The sequence below is a fragment of the Pyxicephalus adspersus genome, chromosome 4, assembly GCF_032062135.1.
Source record: "Pyxicephalus adspersus chromosome 4, UCB_Pads_2.0, whole genome shotgun sequence".
Classification (NCBI taxonomy): Eukaryota; Metazoa; Chordata; class Amphibia; order Anura; family Pyxicephalidae; genus Pyxicephalus; species Pyxicephalus adspersus.
In genome coordinates, this window is record NC_092861.1 from 92,944,220 (window position 1) to 92,968,529 (window position 24,310).

Here is a 24,310-nt window from a genome sequence, read left to right on the forward strand (position 1 = left end):
ATTAACCACATCAGTTAGTCCTTGGTATTTTACAGAGAGCCAAAAAGTTACTTTTTGTTACTTTTATGATATGTTGATAAGCGTGTGACAAGACTTTTTTGCAATCTGCAATGTTAATTCAGTGGGAATTTCAAACAGTGGTGTTAGTAAGCACAACATATTGATTACTGTTTAGGTATAATCCATTAGCCATAACGCTTTGTTCCATCTTGTATTGTTTGTGCTTTTTTTGGTAATATCTTCTTTCTGCATAATAGTTTCATTATTAGTCTGATTAATATTGAAGAATCTGCCTTGTAAAATTATATCTACTAAGCAGAGTAAAGGACTAGGAATAAACAAAAGGTTTCTTATATATTGCTGTAATAATACTGACAGTGGAAGCCCTTAAAATGATTTTTTTCTGAATTAGAACATCTAAGGATTTATTTAAAAAGCAGTAAGTTTGAATTTCAACAAACATTTTAATAAATAATCAATTTTGCCATTTGTAACATTGTACTATAAGGTTCTTCACCAAAAAAAAGGTTTGGTAAACATCAGAGGTTTTGCTTTAAAATATTAGTTTTTTATTGATTATGAATGGTGCCGGAACTGGTATTTGTTCACTATTTGTTTAGCCAAAACAAAAGAATGAGGTTTGAAAAAAGCCAAAGTGGGGAGGGGTTGTAACCCATCAGTCATCTTAAATTTGTCTTGTGCAGTCACTGAGTTAAGAAAAGGGGAACATCTCTCTGAATGGGACACAATAAGAAATGAGGGAGGAGAGGAGTTCGAAGCTTTTGTGTTGTTGCTTGCAATCTGCTAAAGAGATTTCCCTCATGCTTTCTGTCTAAAACAAAAAATATTTTGAGTGGAGTTCCACTTTGACTGAGTTTGTTTGTTTGCCATTGATTATTGTGTTGAGTTAGCATTCTATTTTCAAAAGTGTAAAGTAACATTTTGGTTGAAAACAAAAAACATATTGTGGTGGCAATATAGAGACAGATGATTTTTTTTTTCAGTAAGTTATCTGTTCCTAACCATATTTTTGTGGAAATAAAAGAACATAACAGAATAAGGTCATGGACAGGGAATGTGCTAAAGGCTCAGACATAAAAATCAAGCAAAGTCTTCTGTACTAGGCTCTAACAACTTTATCACCCTGCCACCACTCTTCAGCTGCACCAACTAAGGATGAACAGAAGAGCCTCTGTAATGGAGAACAAGTTAGGCAGTGTTTTGTAAAAGGGGATGCTCTCCCACCATATGTCACCTGGATCACTTACAAAATCCTCAGCTGGCTACCAGCATAACAGGATGAAGAGAAACAAGATGTTCATGGAAGGGAACATTTTTACTTTACCTTTTTTTTCTCATAGATGAAACACCTTGTTCATGGTAAGGTCATAAAATATGGATTTACTGGTGTGGCATGTAAACAAGATTATTAGATCTGGAGAACACCTTTAATAATAGTAATATTATTATTAATATTAATAATAAACAGGATTTATATAGCGCCAACATATTACGCAGTGCTGTACAATAAATAGGGATTGCAAATGACAGAATAATACAGACAGTGATACAGGAGGAGAGGACCCTGCCCCGAAGAGCTTACAATCTAGTAGGTGGGGGAATTTACACACAATAGGGGGCAGATATGTAGTGATGGGAAGTAGTGAAGGTTTCAAAAGACAGAATACGATGGGTAGGCAAGTTTGAAAAAATGGGTTTTGAGTGCTCTTTTAAATGAGCAGAAAATAGGAGCAAGCCGAATAGGACGAGGAAGACCATTCCAGAGGGTTGGGGCGGCTCTAGAGAAGTCTTGTATCCGTGCGTGTGATGAGGTTATGAGTGAGGAAGACATTAGGAGGTCATTGGAGGAGCAGAGAGAGCGGCTGGGGGAGTATTTTTTTTACCAAGTCAGAAATGTAAGTGGGGCAAGAACTGTGGAGAGATTTGAAGGCAAAGCCCAGCAGCTTGAATTTGATTCTAAGGTGAAATGGAAGCCAATGAAGAGAACTACAAAGAGATGCAGCGGAAGAGGAGCGGAGGGAAGGATGGATGAGTCTGGCTGATTTTGGAGATGCTGCGTAGGTGAAAGTGACAGGACCTGGAAATGTTCTGAATATGGGGGGTAAATGAGAGAGCAGAGTCAAAGGTGACACCAAGACAACGTGCCTGAGGGGAGGGCCGAATACCAGTGTTGCTAACAGTTAGATATATGTCAGGGGGAGATGCGGAATTTGAGGGGGGGATGATGATGAGTTCTGTTTTATCCAGGTTGAGTTTCAAAAATGGGTCAGACATCCATGATGATATGGCTGACAGGCAGCATGAGACCTTATACAGGACTGAGGGAGACAGGTCAGGGGTGGACAGATAGATTTGAGTGTCATCAGCATACAGATGGTACTGTAAGCCAAAGGAGGATATGAGATTACCGAGAGAGAGGGGGTGTACAGAGAAAAGAGAACCGGTCCAAGGACAGACCCTTGGGGAACACAAACAGGGAGGAGAGTGGGCGAGGGGGAGTTACCATTGAAAGAAACTTGAAAGGAGCGGTCAGACAGATAGGAAGCAAACCAAGAGAGAGCAGTGTCACAGTTACCAATGGAGCACATGATTTGTATTAGAAGGGGATGATCAACAGTGTTGAAAGCAGAGGAAAGATCAAGGAGAAGGAGCAGGGAAAAGTTGCCTTGGGACTTAGCTTTGATGAGGTCATTGGCCACTTTAGTAAGGGCTGTTTCAGTGGAACGGGCAGCTCTAAAACCAGACTGGACGGGGTCAAGGAGAGAGTTGGTGCTCAGGTAATCGGTGAGTCTTTTGTAGACAAGGCGTTCAAGAAGTGTGGAGACGGTAGTTAGAGGGTAGGGAGGGGTCCAGTGAGGGTTTTTTTAGGATAGGGAGAATTATGGCATGTTTAAAAGCTGAGGGGTATTTACCAGTAGAAAGGGAGAGGTTGAATAGTTTGGTTAGGGCAGGGGCCAGGGTGGAGGAATGGGCACGGAGTAGATCAGAGGGAATTGGGTCAAGTGGACAGGTAGTAGACGGAGATGATGAGAGAAGAGTTAAGACTTCGTCCACAGTAACAGGGCTGAGGGAGGCCAGTGACGATTTACAGGTGGAAGGGGTGGATATGGTTGGAGTGGCTCAGTGGGCAGAGACATCATGTCTGATTTTGTCTATTTTATCCCTAAAGTAGGATATGATGAAATGGGCCACCATGATGGCAATTCAGATGAATTAATGCACCACAAAGGCATAAAATATTGTATTTGGGAACTGGATATGATTATTACCTGTGAAGCTATTTTTAAGTATATGAATAACTTTTTTTTCATATTTTCTATATTTGTCCCGAAATGTGGCCATTTCTGAATATTTTATATTTGTCTCTTTACTTACAAAAAAGACTAGATTTTCAGGAAACATTTCTATGCCCCTTTAAGCAGATATTAACTTCCTGTAAGGTACTGGGACAGGAAGCTTTCCAATTTCCAAAAAATATATGTTTGGGCACTCCAGAGTACAGAATGTGGTGGAGTTGTGTAAAGCTTGAATAAAAATGTGCAATGCTCATAAAACAGAAACAATCATTTAAATTTTTTTACATTCTGGAGTGTGCAATTGTTTTTTGTATATCTTTCTAGTCTATGTCCTGAACCATGAGGCTTGTGGTCCACAACTATCTGCATGTTTTCATTGTTATACATGGGGGAAAAAAGGTGTGATCTTAAATTGTGAGAATGATGTGTAAGAAACATGAATACAGCATTTCCATAAATTATCCTGAGTTTTGGAATCTTCTTGGATATACATTTTTAGGAAATTAGGATGCACACAGAATATTTTAAAACCTTATGTAGTACAGGAGTATAAACTGTCATTTCTTTGTTTACAATATAGGGACAGCGCACATATTAAACACTGCCCATAACTAACTGTATCAGTATCAGTAGACTTTCTCGACTTAGCAAGCTACTGGGACGGCTAGGGGTGGCTGAGGACAGCTTTGACAAGTGCCGCAGCAGACTGACAGAACATGTGCAGAACACAGAAATGTGAACCTATTTCTCGGTTCTGGAGCTAAAAATAATTAGCGTTTGTATTTATAGCTAGACAAGAAAAGCAAAATCTGTGTTTGTCTGTGGCCTCATGGGCATAGTCTTCTTCCTCCCTTCTAACTAGCTGGATTTAGGGACATGTTTATTTTCTTTTGAAGCAGTCTAATGATTATACAGTGGAGTGTGTTTAGTTACTGATGTTTGGTTTACTGATACACTACTAAACTGAAGCACCCAATAATGCAGTAATTTTGGTATAATCAGAATATATTTCATTATATTTTTCTAATTGCTCTAATTTATTAAACAAATATACCAACTCTTATTTTAAAGTGTATTTTAACTAAAAAATATTAAACTTCTTCATCCGTGTAATACCAAGTTTTTAGCAAGCTTACATTTATTTCAGATTTTTAGAAAATTCTTGGAAAATACCTTGTAATCTGCCTTGTAATCTTATACCTTGTGTACCTGCCACTTCCCATCTCCTCCTCTCTCATTCCAACCTCTCCAACACAGAAACAAATATGTGATATTGTGGTTGCTGAGTTAGCTGCTTGGAGCTACCTGATGCAATATCAATGCCCAGCCTTCCTATACTTGTGAAGTATCCATTCCCCCTGCCCAGCTGTGCTGTGTTGTTTCTATCAGAAGGTATTTTCCCCCCTCTAACAATGCAGACATGTCCCCGCACTTCAAGAAAAAGGATGGGATGGGAAATTGTGTGGTCGCATATAATGTGGTCGCAGTATAAACCTACCTAAAAGGCATACAAATGATTTAAACATGTTTAAAATGTTTTAGAGATATATAAAGTTTGTTGCAGTAGTATAATGTGAAGTATTCGGAGTGTCTTTAGAAACAATTAAACTGGAACTAAACCCTGCATTACTCACCTGTCATCGTTCTCACACAGGGCTCTGCCATCTTTTCTTTTTTTGTTCACTTTCTCCTTGTGATCTTCAGCCATCTCGATTGGTTGGGTTGGGATGAAGTGAAAATAAAGAAAAGAATGGCATATTCTCTATATCAGTAAAATAATTGCCCCCAAATCATCAATACGTTATTTAAAGGGAAAAAGAGACAAGAAGTAGAGGACTTTTGGCATAATATAGTAACATTTACTGTGTGAAAAAAAATCACATGTGGCTCTAACAAGAAACAACTAACATAGTTCAACTGACCAAAAGGTGCTCATAGATTTTATATATTGTGAGTAGGGATGAAGATGCCTGGGCAAGAGCTCATTCATTCCTGGCACATGCAGAGATAGCTGGGAACATCGGGTATCCTGCCAACCAAAACTGATGCTGTGCATGTGCCGAAACCCAGAGGTCAGTCAGGTAGGAGAGATTTTTGCAAAAGAAGCATCACTTGTCCCTTTCTGTAATAGTGACCTGCCTGATCATGAAATATTAAAGTGGAACTTAAGTTAGTTAGGCTTTAAACTCTACAATCAATTAGAATTAATTTTTTGGTGAACTTTAAATGAGGTGAAATGATCCTTAAGCATACTCAAGACTTAAGGATATTTGAAACCCGACTAGTTGTCATTTGCACTGTCCAAATCCTCACTTTCCTGTGAAAGTTAACAGTTATGGAAAATGATGTGCCAAAACAGCAGAATTCATGTTTAGATAAAAGTACTAGAGATAGTAAAATTTCAAAGTATACAGCGGGGTTTGTGCAACATAATTCTTAAAAAATGTGGATGCATAGGAAATTTTGTTTGAGAAGTAAATAAAATAAATGTTTGAGAAATCTGTCCACATCATTTACATTCATGGTCCATGTACAGTATCATTGGGGATACCATCTAGTTCCACATATATCGTATCCTCTTGCAATGCAATAAATGTTGGCACAGTGGCTCAGTGGTTAGCACTCTGGCCTTTGCAGTGCTAGGTCTCAAGTTCAAATCTCGGCCAGGACTCAATCTGCATGGGGTTTGTATATTCTCTCCGTCTTTACGTGAGTTTTCTCCCACATTCCAAAAAACATACCATTAGGTTAATTGGCTATCCTCCAAAAATTACCTTAGAATGATTCTCGTCCGATTCGTGTCAGGGCTGGTATCGGACGAGAATCTGACGTTTGTACAGCAATTGTCTGACATTGTTCATGGATCTGTCTGACTGCAATAGAAGTAAACAAGAGCGTACTATGATGGCACCATATAAATACTAGGTATTAATAATATAATTGTTGCAGACACTTTAACCACTTACTGTAGTAGGTTGTAGTAAAAGCAGCGTAAAATCTGACCCACATGTACTGGTAGCAATGCACATAGTGTATGTATACTCCCTATTGTGAAACAATAAAAAAATGAATAATGAATGATGTATCTTGTCACTTGATATGTGCAGAGAGGTATGACATTGTTGTATTGTTTTGAACACTGTTTTGTTACCTAGGCAAGGTGCTGCTTTGCACAGATCCCTTGAGTCTAAAGTATTGCTCAGAGTTTGCAGTAAGGAAACTAGAATAGCTTGTCATTCTTGTATCCCCTAAAGCTTTGGAGGAATAGTTTTACTCCGGTTCACTTTCTTTTGCAGCTCATTGTCATTGTTTTACATTTTAATGCATTCTTAATCCACTAACTACCTGTTTCTGTATATGGTCCTGTAAAACTAGTTAATGTTTATTTATTAAAATCAGGAGGTGTAAAAATGCCTGCTTGGCACTGTAAACATAATAATGTCATTCTCTATGGCAGAAAAGTGTACAAGCACATGACTAAGTGATATAATTGATAATTACCTAAAGATATCATTGTACACAGCATTATGGTGCATTAAATGTTCAGCTGCTAATTGTAGTAACTCCCATCAATTATACTACTGGAAACTTTGCAGTTGGACTGAAAGCAAGAGTTTTAACCAGTTTTCCCTTCAACAAGAACAACAACAATGGGGAATCTGACATCCGATTAAATATTCCCTCTAGGCGGTTCCCTATATATTTCTAGGCGGTTGATTTAAAAACTGGTAAACAAACACAGTATTGGAGCAACTGTCCATCTTTCATTTTGAAAAAAAAATAGTAAAAAAATGTAAAATAATGCTTCCGATTATCGGTTTTGTATATTTGCTTTTTTTGAAGATTCAGTTGCTTGAAGCAGAAAAACACTCTCAGGGGATGTCACAGAAGTTTTATAAAGTGAATACAAATATGGGAACTACCAGTGATGTCTTTTTGTTAAGGTGCAGAGTCAGAGGCAGTGAACCTTATCTTTACTTGCTTCATTACTTAATGAGCTACTATCCCAGAACAAGCATATGCATTACAGGTGTCCTTCTGTATTTTATGTATCTGCTTGTTCTAGTCAGTTACTCCCTGATTAGTGAGTTTGCACACAAATAAATACATAAATAAATAAAGTTTTCACATTCATTGGGTCACCAATGATTTTTGTATAAAAATGTTTTTATTTTAAGTGTATTTAACACCAAAAACTCCTATTTTAGTTTTGCATATAGTTTGCACGTGTTGGATACTATTAGGTTTTATTCATGTTTGTGTCTTGACTGGGAAGATTTGCCCCCCCCCCCCTTCCTTTTTTTGGTGATCATTGTACCAAAAGCTGAAGGGAAAAATCAAAACATTTGAGGGTAAGATTAAAAGGATTTTACGGTTACAACTAAGGTGGCATTTTGCTTACTAAGAATATATTGGTCTGATTTATTAAAGCTCTCCAAGACTGGGGAAAATAGACTTTCATCAGTGAGCCTGGGTGATCCAGAAATCGTGGAATGGATCTGGTCCAGGATTGAAAACATTTTCTAACAAATAGCATATGACTTTCAAGAAATTCATTCCAGGTTTGCTGGATCACCCAGCTTCACTGATGAAAGTGTATATTCTCCTGGAGAGTTTTCTTCACTTTCTGTGGTGTCATTTTCTTCACTTTCTGTGGTGTTTACTATGGGACACTTTCAAAAAGGCTTTTTTAGCTTGTTAGTTACCAACCTTCCTCAGTTGTTTACCTTCCATTTGCAATCCTGCTGCCCTGTTCGCCTACTGGTGCCCCTCCTAAAAGTCACTTTGTAGGTTCGGATTGTGTCCTGCAATGCTATGTTAGTTGGAAAGTCAAAGCAAGAATGTCTTTAGTTCGTTGCATGGTCTGTCCACAGGTTCACTCCAACTTACTTAGCAATATTTGAGGAGCAACAGTAGATGCATGGGGCAGTAATGGAGTAAGAAGAGGGAAAGTAAAGGCATGGCAGTCCACCTGATGCTTAGTGAAACTTTTACTTTGCCCTTAAACACAACTATAAACCCCAAAATGAACAAGGCAAACTCTAATAGTAATCAGGTTGATAGGTGAATACAAACAATGAACACAATGAATACAAACAATAAAAATGTTTGTGGACTGAAAACCTCTTCTATGTTCAACATGTGCTTACAATATCATCAGCGTATGTTTTTTATTTCAATGACGGGGAAGGTAAATGACAAAATGCGAGCAAACAACGATAATATAAATTGCAGCTTTTCATTTTTAAATAGGAGCTAGAACTAGGAGATTGAAATCTGCAGGCCCATAACCACCAAATTCCAGAAAATAAGGTTACCAAAAATTCTAACAGTGTTAAGTACCATTTTTGATCCATTTTTTTTTTAACAATAACTGTTACATTTTTAGAACAAACATTTAGAACATTTTTGTGGGTCTACTCCCACTCCTTCTTGTCCTGAAAACTTAGCTGTTAGCGCTAAAAAAAAAAGTATCATGCACAGTACTCAACTCTGTCATTGCAAATGCAATATTTTGGCTACAATCCTTTTAAAAAATACAGAGAAATCATGCATACATTATTTTGTACTTTTTACATTTCCTTGTGTAATGTGATATTATTGTTTTACCCTGATCATTTTCAGTTACATCTTTAGTGCTGAGCTTGATAATAACAAAACAATGTTATTATTAATAAAAATTAAAGTGTGCTTTGCTGCCTGTAAAATAGAACACATTCAGAAACCAGTATAAAGACAACAGTGATTACCAGCAGTACAATTGTGTGTCTGTTGCAGAGTTCAAGCATTGTACTGCCACCACACAGCTGCAGGTCTCCAGTAAGCATATCTAAATGTGTCTGTTGAAGATTCCCTATGGGGGCCCTGTAGCTATTTTTAATCCTGGATATGCGTCATCAGTGGGTATTTTCTCTAGTGACTGGCTGACATCAGTAGGTCTCCTCCTGCACCCTGTACCAGTGAGGGACTTATGATTGATGGGAGTCACGGCTGCAGTTAGGGATTTTTTTTGTCTCTTGGGAATGAATAACAAGAATTTCAAGTTATTTATTGAATGGCTGGGGACACAAGATTGCAGCGTAAGAAGATGCAGGCTTTACTGATCCATTTCTTTGTGAATGCAATGTATGATGAACATTCTAAGGAGAAGATACAATGAAGAAACGTGACGTCCAGATTTCAATACTGATGCTAGAAAAGCTGCAACTCCTGCCCCTTTGCTTTGTGATGGTGAAAAATTCAGCTTAGTATTTTAATTTTCTGCTTCAGAAGTGACTGACTTGGTATTTGTCTTTTTATTACGACCTTGGGTAGGTTTATTCATATGTGATCCTAGTTTTAACTGTTTTACTGAATGATGTCTTGATTCATCTTGCTTGTGTGACATAATGATCATTCTTTATTCTTTGGGTTTGTTAATCACTAGTATTATATGTGGATTAGGAATATAATGGTGGCTACAAAAAACAACACATAGTGTGTCTATAAATCTATAAATGTGAAAGCGAAAAAAAGTCAGGATTAAGATTTTTGCCAAGTCATTGTAAAATTTACAGGGGTTAGAAGTCTTAAAATAGCAGACAAGCACTGAACCTGGAGCTATGGCTGATTGGGACTGAAGGATAGTAAGTAGCACAGTATGGGTCTAGGCTTAGCAGTACTACACAGACCTGTACCTCTCTGTAATTCATTACGCATGGCACAGTGCCTAGAAAGCCTGTTTTGATTTGTGATATGATTCACAAGGCTACTGAGAGATTTTAAAGTGAAATGGTCTGAACTGTAGTTAATTGCTAAAAGGTGTTTAAAGGCCAGAGGTCGCATTAACAAATTGATCTATTAAAATCTGAAAAGGTTTCAGTATATTGGTGGTAAATTCTAATGAAAACAGGCCAGTTCAGGTAAGGCTCCATGACCACCCCACAGGACTTTTTTCATAGTTTTGCTTTTATGTTTAATTTTCACAATAAATCATGGTCAGTTCAATTAACTAAACTGTATGACTGACTTTAATGGCAATTAGTATTTTGTCCCAGCCTTTTGTAAGTTGTCGTTGTTGTAAGTTACTTATCAAAGTAGCATATGACAACACATGAAGCACTGCATATAAAAAGGGGATCAAATATGCTCAGGATGTACAGGTAAATCACATACATGACAATGTTTCCTTTATGTAAGCATCATAAAATTCAGAACTTATATTGAGCACCACTATCTGTGAATGTGATGTCAACAGTTCTAGCAAACTTAGTTACCTGCAATTTATAAATTAGTAATGTGTTCATTATGTGTGAAAGGACCACAAAGAAGGTACCATGGGGTCTGCTGTATTGTCAGAAATGCCTCATCTGCGGGCCATTCTTTTTTAGTTACCTTATTTTACTAGGTCCTGTCTTCCCTGACTTAGTTCAAAGCCTTGCACACCTGTCTGCACCCTGTTTAATAGGAGGGTTTCTCTTCCTTTTTTCTGAATAGGAGGATTGCATTTGTGAAGGGTTTAACCCTAAGGAGAGGTGCTTAGCATTTTTCTAATAAAGAAACTCTATTATTTATTTGTAACTCCTAAGTTGCTGAATGGGGTCATATGGTAGGTTGTTCTTATGCTGATTCTTTAAAGAGCCCTCCAAGTTATTGGTCCAAGTGTACTGAAAATCTCAGTTCAAACAGTGATGGTCTGTTGGCCTAGGCAGTGCCGATTTTGTGCTGTCAATGTGAAAGTTTACCTTTAAGGGCTCTATTTATAAAACAGGGAGTCTGACAGTTCCACAAACATTCCTTTGTAGGAATCTTTCAGGTCAATGTGTTTCTGTGGCAGTTATTGATTCCCACCAGAGAATGTTAGAGGGAATGTCATATTCCGTTTTATAAATAGATCCCTTAAAGGTAAACTTTTACATTGATGGACAGGTTCACCTTAATAATCTGTCATAGAGTAAAGGCAATAATTAAAGATATTATTAAAAAGTGCCTGTGTTTTTAGCTTAAGGCAGTAACGTTTCCTTGTTTCTTCGTTGCTACAATTTCTTAATTAGCGGACCATTGCTTGACATAGGAAACTGTTTAAACAGCTTTATTTGGAAAAAACTGGAGTAATCTTACATAAAGATATGATTTATAGGTTTTCTGTTAGTTTGCATTTTTTATGTATAATATATCAATGCCATTGTGTTTTACTTGGCTATTGTACCACATCTGTTTTAAAGAGGAAATCAAGAGTCCCTTTTTATGCACAAATTTCAAAGGAAAAAACACTTTAGGCATGATTTTTATAAACGCAGAAAGTAGCACAGTAAGGTGCAACAGTAACCAGTGCCAAGGTCAATAGTAGGCTCTCTGTGGGGCATGAAATAGCTGGTCTCTATGTTTATTTCCATGCTCATGCAAAATAATTGTTATTGTAACAGGTAACCCAGAGTCTGAGGTTATGTAAAGGTTTGTGCAGACATGAAATGACTTTCGTTCTTGTGGACATTTAGAATGGGTTCTTATGTCTGTCAAGTGCCATTTCACAATCCTATTTCACTTTTCTAAGCAAGAATGTAATTGGAAGTACACTACAGAATAACGTTTTAGTTACATATTTACATAGTAGGTTAGGTTTAAAAAGAACATAAATCCATCAAGTTCAACCACTAGGGAAATAAATATATCCCAGATATAAAACCCTATAAGACATAGATGGTCCAGAGGAAGGCAAAAAATAACCCTGGTACAATTTGCTTCAACTGGGGAAAAAAAATTCCTTCCTGATTCCATGGGGCAATCGGATGTTCCCTGGATCAACAGTTGCAGAGTTGTTGAGATCATGCAACCTTGTCTGATATCTGTAGTCAGATATACGTTGGGGATCCAAACCTGGTTTCATCTTAGCAACTACATGGGCTTCTGCTTCTTTTTGTTAGTCCCCACTTAACGACGGAAAGACTCCAAAAAAAAAGGGCATGATAGAATTGGGAAACAATACATGACAATTTTTAAACAAAATAGTTAAAGCGGGAAAGAAAACACTAATCATTCAGCTTTCCCTATTACTGTAATGGTCCATAATAATACCATACTAGCATTAAGATTCCTATGTATACCTACAATGTAGCTAATCACCTAACAACCCACTTAACATGTTGTTAAACCCTTCATACAAGGAGATATTTTAAAGCAGCTGTTTTATGTCTAAAGTTGTTTTAATGTATATAAAAAACATTGGTTACAGTATATCTTTTGTATCATAGCTCTCTGTATATTTTTTGTATCATTTATCCCATTATAACAATCTCAGAAAACAAAACCATACACAGCATTCTTAAGCAACCTTTTCCTTACTTTAATTCCTATTGGTTCATCATTGTGATGGGCAGCCTTGGCTTTCACTATGCTGCCTGAAGGCACACTTTGATTATTACAGTTCCCAGTTGTTTTGGGCCCATGATTCTTGTGAAACTGTGTATAGTTTCTTGTAGGGATGCAGAGCTTACTTTACTATTAGGTGATTTTAAGTTTTCATTACTCTATATAAACTATAGACTTCTCATAGCACTAAATGTGGACATGTGTCCAACCCCAGGATTACCTATAAAATGTAATTTGCTAGCAAATCACACATAACTTTCCAGCATTCATTAACATCTAAAATGAATGATTGGAACAACATTTACATAATACTTACAAATACACACAAGAATCACAATAGGGAATTAGGAAAAATATACACATTTCTAAATAAAAATGCCATATCCTATTTTCACAGATATATTTATGTATACATCATGCATGCAAATTTCACAAGTTTCGTTTGATAAATCAGTATTAGATTAGGATATATTTAGCCCCATACATAAGGATTTTGAAAATTAAATGTCATAAATCAATATTGGCACAAACTTAATAGGCCTGACTACATGATTCTGTCGTGATTCCATTAGTTACTGTTACCCTAGTCAGGAAATTTTCCTTCTTTCGAGACCCTGTATTCTCCTTTAAGAAAAATGGGTGTTAAGAATAAATCCAGGCACCTCAGTAGAACACTGTTAGAAGTTCACACACTAATTTTTCATTTTTGTCTTTGTGTTGGAGTTTCACTTTAACTTGGAACAGTATTTAGATTGCCAAAGTAAGCCACAATCTGTAGAAGTAAGTTTTAAAATCCCTATGTAAACTGTAAGTACCCAATAAATCAGAATCCCAAAAGTGTAGTGGCACAGACTACTAAGGTGTTGTGCTTTTATGTGATTCAAATACTCCCCTTATGAGTCACACATTTAATAGTAAAAGAAAAAAGTGTGATTCTAGCTGATGAAACATAGGGTAGATGGTAATATTGTACTCTAGTGACTTTAATAGTCTGCTTATAAGAAGTTGTGATATTCTGTTTATGGGAAAGTCTAAATCCTGTCATCTGTTAATGTGAACCTGTTGTTGAGAGGTACTATGCAGGTGCTACTGTATTCTTGTAGTCCACAGATCAAATGTTGAAATTCAGTCATCCTACATTGCAAGCCCTTGTACCAGCTTGCTGCAATATTTTACTGCATTTGATTTGCTGTGACCCTTGGAGTTCCAGTAAAAGTGTGCATGGATTGCTTGAACATGAATATGAGTAAATCAAAAACATTTGTAAGCAAAGGGGGAAAAAATTCTGCAAATGATTAATGGGTCTTCCTTTAATATACGCCGCTTTCAAAAGGACGTTTGTTTGTAAAACCTGCAGTACATCTAGCTTTGCCACAGCCTGCAATCCCAAAGGATGTGAGCAGTTTTTTCCTACTACTTAATGTATCAGCTGTTTAAATTACACCAAGCTCTCCTTTGACAATGGCAAATGTTTTTAGGAATTTCCTCCTTTCATATAAAACTGATAAAAGGATGTGGGCACAGCAGGAGTGGAAAATCCGAGGTGTATTACTTACAAGTTTTCTGCATTCCTTTAAGCATATCTTCCACATCTGCAAGAAGCTGGAGAATGAGGCTGAACTTGAATATCTTCACAATTTTAACTAATGATTCCACAATGAATAGTTATTATTGTCCTTTGTTAGTTTAATGTACAGGACTTTTCCTTTAAGCTCATGTAATCACTGGTGTTATGTTTTTATAGGCTGTCTTTAGGAACAGTCAGACCCAGGGAAAGATTTATTGCCAGGCTGCCTTTATAATTTACACTTAATGTTATAGATCTATCTCTAGGGAGTCTGCAGTAGTTTGTCTGCAGATATTAGATTCATGATATATTAGCATTATATTTTAACAAGGAAAGGGAGGTTTGTTTTACAAGTAGAGACCTTGCTGCTGCAAAAGTGGCCAAAACATTCCTTGGATCCACAGAAATGTTGTACAGTAAATTTAAAAGTCAGAAAATTGGCACTTTAGCTTGTTCAGATACATTTTGGACAGATTCTGTATGCATTATCATTATTGGTGGTTCTACTACTACTTTAGTAATTTCTGATATGGTGGGCCTGTAGTAAACAAACACCTGACATAACATTTTTTACACCTGATGTAGTTTTTACTTACTTGGATTTGCATCTATTATTTTACTTTAATGTTTTCATATAATTTGTATCTGTTTTGATTGAACTGGTCTTGTAAAACACTATAGTTGCTGAAACTACTTCCTGAGGGAGATGATTCCACATTTTCACAAAATGACAAAAAAAACTTAAAATGTTGGATTTTCCTCAATTTCTGCTTCTGTGACAATGATCACTTGGACAAATAAAAGTAGTAGATATCCCCAATGGGAAAGTAAACAGCAGTAAAAACCTGAAAGAGGGTCTAATTCTTCCCTACTTTATCAAAAACGTCAAATACATTGGCAGGTTACAATTTTCAAAACATCCTAAATTTTAGATAAAAGAACAATTTGCAAAGTGTGGCAACTAGTAGAATTTTAAAGGAAAATGGGATCAGGGAGTTTTTCTTGTGAAGTGGTAACGTACACAATTTGTAATGGGCATCAGTCCAGCAGTCTTGCACTGTAGGCAAGTTCCATTCAATTTCTAAAGCAATAATACAATTAAAGTAAAATCAACTAATAACCAGTTATAGCCAACTACTTTTCCTATTTTCGATTTGGGTATGTATTCTTAGAAATGGTGGTAAATCTTCATCAAAAGTCCTACATATGTTGTGTCAGGTGTACAAAGAATGGGCTTCATCTATACAAGATTTGAATCACTTTTGATTACTTTTGGTCAGAAAAAAAGTTATTGAAAGGGCAAAATATTGTACATGTGTATAAACAGAAAATGACTGAACTAGTCAGCTGAGCACAAAAATAGCAACAGATTTGCATATGCGTACCAGGCTTAGTATTTGAGTATAGCTGGATAAATTTAGGTCATTCCTAATACCAAGGAGACAAAGTTTGGGTTGTCCAATGTTATCATGTACACATAAAGCTATCTGCATCTTATACGGTATGGCAAACAACTGTAAGCACTTTTTACTTATAAAGACTGAGATCTTGGAAATTGTGATTAGGCATGAATTTAGGCCAGGAACTGTTCAGTGGAGACTAGAAGTTTTATTTAGAATAATAAGGAAGAATATTAATGTTCCTGTCTTTCTTCCTTTGTTTTGTGAGCAATGATGCCCAGAATGATTCTGGAACCCGTGACCAGGTAAGTAAACAAAAGCTCTCCAAACAGTTCTAAAAATATACTCCATTGTCCTACATTGACAAGCTTGACAATCATGTTGTCTCTCGATAAGTTTGCAGCCTAATGTTTGTTTTGACACATTTGGTGCCCTGTCTGCAGTACTAGTAAAACTTTAATAAATATTTCCTCCTCTGCCCTCAGCAGTCATGTTCAAAGAGCAGGTCTGTTAAGATCCTGAAACTGCAGTAGATGATTAATCCTTTGGGCAGGTTCCCAAGTTACTTACTCACTAAAACACAAATGATTCCTCAGATCTGTCTGTGATACATTTTCTACTGCCCTTAATGGACTCTGCATTGTTGCAGTATATTGTGTATGTCAGATCAAGTAGCAGATGCAAGGGTGAAGTGTCTATTTGATAGGCTCACAAACACCAGCAAGTCTGATCTTGTTCTTTATTTCACACCACTTCCTGGGGTTTCCTCAGGTAATGGCATGGAGTCAAAGTGCTGTACTTTAGCATTTACTTGATGTTATAGAGGAACAACAAATGAGGAACATTCAGCAGTTATCCATGCTCTTAGCATTTCCAGGATTTCTCTTTATCCGCTGTAGTTGATGGGTTTTGCAGCACTGTTTTTAAGTGACCTACAGACAAGAATTTTCAGCTTTTAAAGATTGTATAATGCGTAGAAGTATATACACTTCATGCAAGTCACACTATACTAGCAAGAAGGAAATGCCAAGACTTTTGCTCCATAACGCCTTTGTTACAATAAAATGGACCAAGACCCTTCTGAGATAATTAGTTATATATATGTACTGTATATTAGTATAAATAGTATGCTAATGAGATGTCACCCTATCCAGAAAATAGCACCTAATGCAATATTTATGCCAGTATGGTATGTATGTGTAGAAGTATGTATTGTAGTAAAATGTCATGGGTTTAGCAGTACATATTTTTGGTTTAAAAAAATGTATTAGTTAATTATAGAGTACAAAACCTTTTTTTGTTTTACAAAAAAGTACAAATGTCTCTACACAGAACAATACATACATTATTTTATCTACCACACTAATAGGATACCCCCTTATTGTTGCATTACCTGGTAACAGTAAAACATTTATTTTCTCTATTCAATAATGGGTTTTTACTCTTAGGAACCAGTTGCTAAGTATCTTATAGAAACCAGTGTAATCCATTTTGTTTGAGCCTGACTTCAGAGGAAGAAATTATTACAACTGTTATTCACACCCCCTATTTGTGCCAGTGTGCATTGTCACAAGCAGTCAAAGCGAGAAGATTGCAAAAGGCCAAAAACCCTATGGCCACCGGAATACTTTGCTGCAGGGAAAACACCAGTTTTCAACCCTCAGGCTCTCCCCACTAGGAGAGAATGGAGAAGAGGGCTCTGGTGTAGGGACAGCCAAGATCAGGTATTGGGTAGGCTGCTTACAAGAGACAAGGTCGAGACGGACTGAGATGGCAAGGAACAAGATCTGAACAGTAAAAAGTCTAAGTGGGCCGAGACAGGAAGCGTGGTCAAGGTCAGATACGCACAAAGGCATCATATAGCAGAGTATAGCTGGGCTAAGTCTCGGGTAGCATGCTGAAGATCCAGCAACCAAAGCCTGGAACAAGAGAGGTTTAAATAGGACTAGCAGCCAATAGCAGGACAAGATTGAAACTAGGAACTAGTCTGCTCATTGGCTGAGGCTGCCAATACACGTTTTTCTGTTGCTAGTCACTGTAAGTAGGCAGAAGTTAAATAAAAAGCCTTTTTTAATAAAATGAAATGGTTATATTGATATAAATAAAACAGAGTGACTTTTTGTTTTTCTTTATAGTTAAAGTATATTAAATCTAAAAACAGTTGATGATTTTTGGAATTCTATGCACTTAGCCTTTCCCTCCCCCCACTGTTACCATTTGTACTTACTGGTGGATGAGCGTAACGTTTATATATACATCACTAGTGTTGGTCGAATATCTCACTATTTGATTCGACGGCTATTTGATCGAATAGGGAGATATTGTTTGGGTTATCGAATGCCGAATTCAAAACACCCTTAAAGTCAATAGTGAGAGAATTCAGGTTATTTTTAGGAACTGTGAAGAACTGCAAGAGCAATCAGGAGCTGACAGCTCCGCTCCCCTGATTGATCTTGCAGCTCTTTACTACTTGTATGTGTTCTTTGAGTCCTGTGTTTCCGGATGGGGAAACTTTATCCAGAAATAGGGATAGTGCTCCCTGATTTGCTGGGGAAAGCTTTCCTCAGCCAATCAGAGAGCACTAGAGGTTTTGAATGGGGAGACTTGTCAACATTTAACCTCTAGTGCCGCGGATCGCACACTGTTCCCGGGCACTAGAGGGGAAAGGAAAATCCTGATGATGCTTGAGCTGTCATCAGGGTTTACCTTTCCCTTAGCCAATCACAGAGCACTAGAGGTGATGAATGCGGAAACTTGTCCCCATTTACCCTCTAGTGCCCGGGCATCTTCTCAATGAATGCGACCACTGTCGCATTTATTGAGAGCAGTGTGCGATAAGCGGCACTTGAGGTTGGGAACTGGTTAGGAACTGACTGATGTGGTAATCATCCTGTCATTGTGTGATAACCTGTAAAAAAAAAAAAAGTTACACAAATCACACACATTCAATAAATCATTTTAACATTAATTTTATTTTCTTTTAACACATTTTTTTACACAAGAATTTGCATTGTCGTATCCCATGTTTTTTGGGTCGGGTCTGTCTGAATTTTAACAGCCATATTCGTGTCGAATATAAGGACAACCCGAATTCAAACACCAACACTATATATCATTGGTTAATGTTTTAGTGACTTTTTGTGTTATAGATTTTCAAACATAATAGTTACATAGTTACAAGCTTAGTGCAGCTTAGTTTCAGGGTTCCTTCAACATTACTGAGAATTAATAACGTGAGGTATAGTAGCCAGTATTGTGAATGATGATTACAAATCTTTCAGCTCTGAATTAAGGTCTAGCCTTCAGTTGAGAAGCGTAGGGCTCCAATAGGCCTCCATTGGAAATAGACATCTGGGTAATAATAAAAGTTTAATGCTTGTTTGGCAACTCCATGGCTTAACAAAAATATAAAAGACAGAAGAAAGAAAAGTTATCTGTGATAATATAATATATGTGATATAATAATATAAAAAAGATTGTACCTGACCTAACCAGTAAAAGCCTGTTTGTAACTTACAGCTCTTTGCTTACAAGAGAGTGAGAATCAATCTGGTTGGTTGACTTGATTTGTTAATAATATTATTATTATTACTATTATTATTAATAAACAGGATTTAAATAATCACAAGATATTACAGTGCTGTACATTAAATAGCAGTTGCAAATGACAGACAAATACAGACAGTGACACAGGAGGAGAAGACCCTGCCCCGAAGAGCTTGCAATCTAGGAGGTGGGGGAAGTAACACACAATAGGAGGGGAGATATGTAGTGGTGGGAAGTAGTGAGGGTTTCAAAAGACAGAATAAGATGGGTAGGCAAGTTTGAAAAAAATGTGTTTTGAGTGGTCTTTTAAAAGAGCAGATTGTAGAAGCATGCCAAATAGGACAAGGAAGATCCTTCCAAAAAGTTGGGGCAGCTCTAGAAAAGTCTTGGAACCATGCGTGTGATGAGGTTATGAGTGAGGAATTTAGTAGTAGGTCATTGAAGGAGCGAAGAGAGCGGCTAGGGGAGTATTTTTTTTAGGTTCCCTACATGAATGCAAAATTGTGGTTCCTGTTACATACAACAAATAGATACATTTCAAACTTTTTTTTATGGAGCATTGATTACTACAGGGGTCGGCAAACTCCGGCCTTTAGGCCAGATACGGCCTAGCCAGTGGTTCGTTCTGGCCTAATGCCCCCTGTCCGAACTACTGGAGCTGGAGCCGCTGGAGCCCCGGTGCCGCCCCCTTGCAATTGATCCCCTATTTACCCCGGCCGGCTTTGATACTTACACCGCCGCGGTAAATAGGGAAAGCTCCCTGAAGGTAAATCCTTCTCCTCCGCAATGCATAAGGAGGAGAGGGATTTCACTTCAGGGGGCGTTCCCTGGTGGTGGGGGGAGCCATTAAGGCGGGTCCTACGTGAATGCAAAATTGTGGTTCCTGTTACGTACAACAAATACATTCATTTCAAAATTTTTTTTTATGAAGCATTGATTTCTACAGGGGTTGGCAAACTCTGGCCTTTAGGCCAGATGCGGCCTAGCCAGTGGTTGGTTCCGGCCTAATGCCCCCTTTCCGATCCAGTCTAATGCCGGCCAGCAACACAGCAGGGTTGCCGGCAAATTGGCCAGGGGGGCGTTAGGAACTACTGGAGCCGGAGCCGCTGGAGCCTCGGTGCCGCTCTCTTGCAGTTGCTCCCCTAATTACCGTGGCCGGCATTGAAACTTACGCCGCCGCGGTAAATAGGGAAAGCTCCCTGAAGGTAAATCCCTTTCCTCTGCAATGCATACGGAGGAGAGGGAATTCTCTTCAGGGGGCGTTCCCTGGTGGTGGGAGGAGCCATTAGGGCTGGTCCAGCCTAGTGTGCTCCCGCCCACCCTATAAATGGCCTCTGGATTACTACAACACAACCGTTTATTACATTGTGGAAAAAAATAAATGTGTGTTTGTATACTTTTATTGATACATATTTTTTGTTTTTTTTGTTTTTGTTTGTTTTTTCAATTTTAAGCAACACCAGGCTTTCTACTATGAATATAGGTGGCAATTTAAGGTATATAAATAGGATGTGTTATATTGTTTATGTATACCCTCAACACAAAGCATTTGCAGTTGTCAGGTTGCCAAGTCAATTCATTTTTGCTACTCAGAGAACCAGAGGCCTTTTAATTTTTAAATGTAAAGCCTAATAGAGATCAATTTAATGGGAAGGTAAAGCCTTAATTTGAAACAAATATATTTAACAGTCCTGGTGTTTATCATATTTCACTGGTTACACTCAGTCTCATTTACTGAGTGGTCTCTTTTTTGTGCATAGCAATAAACCCACATACACACACACAATTACACATACACACACACACACACACACACACACACACACACACAATATTTTTATTGAGTTTTTTAAAGAAAAGTAAGTCACATAATGACAACAATATTAAAAAATAATAGGAACAATAGTAATAACAGAAGGACAAACATTGCCTCACCAGCTTACAGAATGCACAATAACAATCTGACATCTGAGTAATAATGTAAAAAAAAGAGAAATGCAAAAGACTTAAAAAACAACCCTTTATGCCCGAAGGCTAAGATGAAGAGGCCAAAGGAGTGGACAGGACAGGGACAAGGGGAAAGGGGGGAGGAAGAAAAAACTTTGCACACAGAAGCGACACCCATCTAGTGTGATGCTATTTGGGCATCCTTCCAGGGATCCCAAATAGCATCAAATTTTCTTAAAGTATTATTGAGTGTGTATGTTAGCCGATCATTAGCCATAATCCAGTCCATTTTTGTAAAGAGAGGGTCTAGCAAAATAACATTAGTTTTCCATGATTTAGCCAAAGTAATGCGAGCTGCTAACAGAATAAGTTTTAACATCTTCAAAGAGTATGTGGAAACCCCCGCATCACATTTACTAAATAAAGCACTCTTCGTGTGTGTTTGTGGGGGGGGGGGGGATGCCAGGGCAGCAAAAATTATTGAGATTTAACCTTTCATATCAGCAATAGATCTACAGGTACTTTCAAATGTAGTAGAACACATAGGACGAGGGGCCTGTCGGATCTTGGTTAGATGAATGATTGAATTTGTCTGTAACGGAAGTATTTCTTGGGAGTTCCCTTTTACTCACCAAATAATCAAAACTAAAAATGTCACGCACACCAATAATATCTTTGACTCGGTAAAAGCCCTTATCAAGCCACCATTAAAACTTTCTGGAACTCTGCCAGGGGAAAACTCCGGATTGTTCCATAACGGAGTAAGCAGTACATGAGCGGGACAAAGCCTCGAACAGTGTGGGAACTTACCCCAAATTAAAAGAGAGTGGGATAGGAAGAAGCACCCCAAGACCACTTTAGTTGTTTCTTTAGGGGACCACATGCTGGAGGCGATTCCCCCATGTATGCAAGAAGACTCTTCCAACTCTACCCATTGTTGCCTCACCCCCTGTAACATGGAATGAGATAATTTTGCGATTTGAGCTGCTATATAGTAATATTGGAGGAGGGGGACCCCCAAACCACCCTGAGATCTGGGTGCCCACATGGTGTTTTTTTGGATTCTGCTTTGTCCACCGTCCCAGATGAAATTTATTATCTTAGATTGAAGGGAATTGAGAATCCAGAATGGGACATTAATTGGAAGTGTGCGAAAGAGGTATATATTACTAGGCAAGACTATCATCTTAATCGAGGCTTTACGACCCAGCCATATTGGGGGGAGCTAGACCATCGTTTTAGGTCAGCATAAATCTTGTTGAGGAGAGTGGTGTAATTGGCTTGGAACAAGGACTGGTACTTTGGAGTGAAGCAGGGATATTAAATCAATGGAACTTCTTGTATTGTCAGGAGCCTTCCTTTATTGCAATAAGCCTACCTGATCTGGATGGATATAGACTCCCAAAAAGGAATTCAAACGAACTGACAATATCTTGGTCATAAGTTTCAGATCACAATTGATTAGCAAGATGGGCCTGTAATTACTGATATCCATAGAGTTCTTTCTTGGTTTGGGAATAACACTAATATAGGCACAGTTGGCTTCATGAGGTACATTTGCTGAATGCTGGGTTGACTGTACTGAATAAAAATTCAAAAATAATTTTGTTAACAGAGATCCCTTAACTTGTGCACATTAGCCTAATATATAACTAAATAAAGCACACTATACACAAATACACAGTAAAACTTGATTATTTGATAATGGCTGAAATGTAAATCCGTTTACCATAGAACTGCCTATTAAGAGAAGTGACAGCAATTCTCTACTGAATAAAGACCAGGGATTGCTTTAAACTTGGTAATCAACACAAATGGTTAACGTGTTAGTTTTTGGTCACAAACCTGTTGTTGGAGTATCTAAAAATTCACATTTTTTTGTAGAATGGAAATAGTTTTCTCTCTTTAGGAACATATTTAAATGTCTGATGTCTGATGAACTAAAGACTTGCAATAGACTGTATCTTTAACAAGGGGTAGTTTCATGATCTGTATTGCAGATGTTTCCCCTTTCGGCATATTTATAGGCTATAATTTCACTTTTGCAAGATTGAGTGTTATATTGGGTGAATAAGTATTCAGAGTAGGAAATTTAAGTGTATTGTGATTAGTTTTAAAATATGATGGTCTTTAAAATGTTTTTGGCTTTATTTATTATATATTGTGAGTATTAGGAAAGTGCCTGTCAACAGAAGAAACTTGAGGAATCAGGTGTATGCTGGGAAAGCACAAAGTGACTTAAACTATCATAGCTATGCAGGCCTACCTTTCTTAGCTTTAAGGTAAGGGCACACGCTAGATAATTGTCACGGAAAGTAAATATGATGGTTCTACTGTGCTAGATATCTACTAACACAGTGGTTCTCTGTTTTTTAGTATATTTACGTATTTATGTTTTATAAAATCAGCAGGGTCTGTGCCCCGCAAATGTTTTGCCCATTTAGGCTTCCTTAGGGGATTGGGAGACCTACAATAATATATAATCAGTATGCTGAAGTGACAGGTAATAGAGTACAAAAGTATTCTTTGAGTACAATGTTAGTGAGTATTTAATTGAGTGCATACATACATTTTTTTTACAAAGATTGTGATAAAGAACCAGCTTCTTAAAAAAGCCTACTACAAAATGAAAAGGAGTTAGTCCTTTCAAAGGAAACACCCACATGAATGAGATGGTAATTGATTACGACTTTTAACAAACAACTCACAAGACTATCTATTCCACTCTTCAAACATTGGCACATACTTTTAGCAGATCCAAACACTGCAAATTTTTTATCAGAAAAACCAAGCATTACCTATAGAAAGTGTCCCTCGTTAAAAGATACCCTGGTTTCTAGCCATTTTTCAATCCAAGCAACACCATGATTTAACCTCCCTAGTGGTTCATTTCTTTCTGGTTTTATATGTCTAAAAGCGGTACATTGTTTTTCATGAAAATGTATTTTACAGTATAATATAATAGTATGAGTATTATAAAGTTTGAAAAACAAAATCATTTAAAAACAATAAATTGAATAAATTAAAAAATCTATATATTTAAAATTAAAAAAAATAATTAAATTAAAAAAAAAATACATAATATACTCATACTAATTTATATACTGTAAAATAAATGTTCTTGAGAACAATGTACTGCTTTTACACATAAAAATCCAACGTATTGCATTCAATACAGTTATTTT

At 37.3% G+C, this 24,310-nt stretch overlaps 1 protein-coding gene across 4 annotated transcripts in view; it reads left to right on the forward strand.

The window, feature by feature from the left end:
• Positions 1–24,310, forward strand: part of HIVEP2 (HIVEP zinc finger 2) — a 113,488-nt gene that overhangs the window by 39,351 nt on the left and 49,827 nt on the right. Inside the window, exon 1 of one of the 4 annotated variants that reach the window (XM_072409027.1) lies at positions 9,200–9,628. The exons of the other annotated variants lie outside the window; for them this stretch is intronic. The gene's annotated coding sequence lies outside the window, so the exon portion shown is untranslated. Of the gene's footprint in view, positions 1–9,199; positions 9,629–24,310 lie in introns of those variants that run through there. 4 annotated transcript variants of the gene reach the window in all.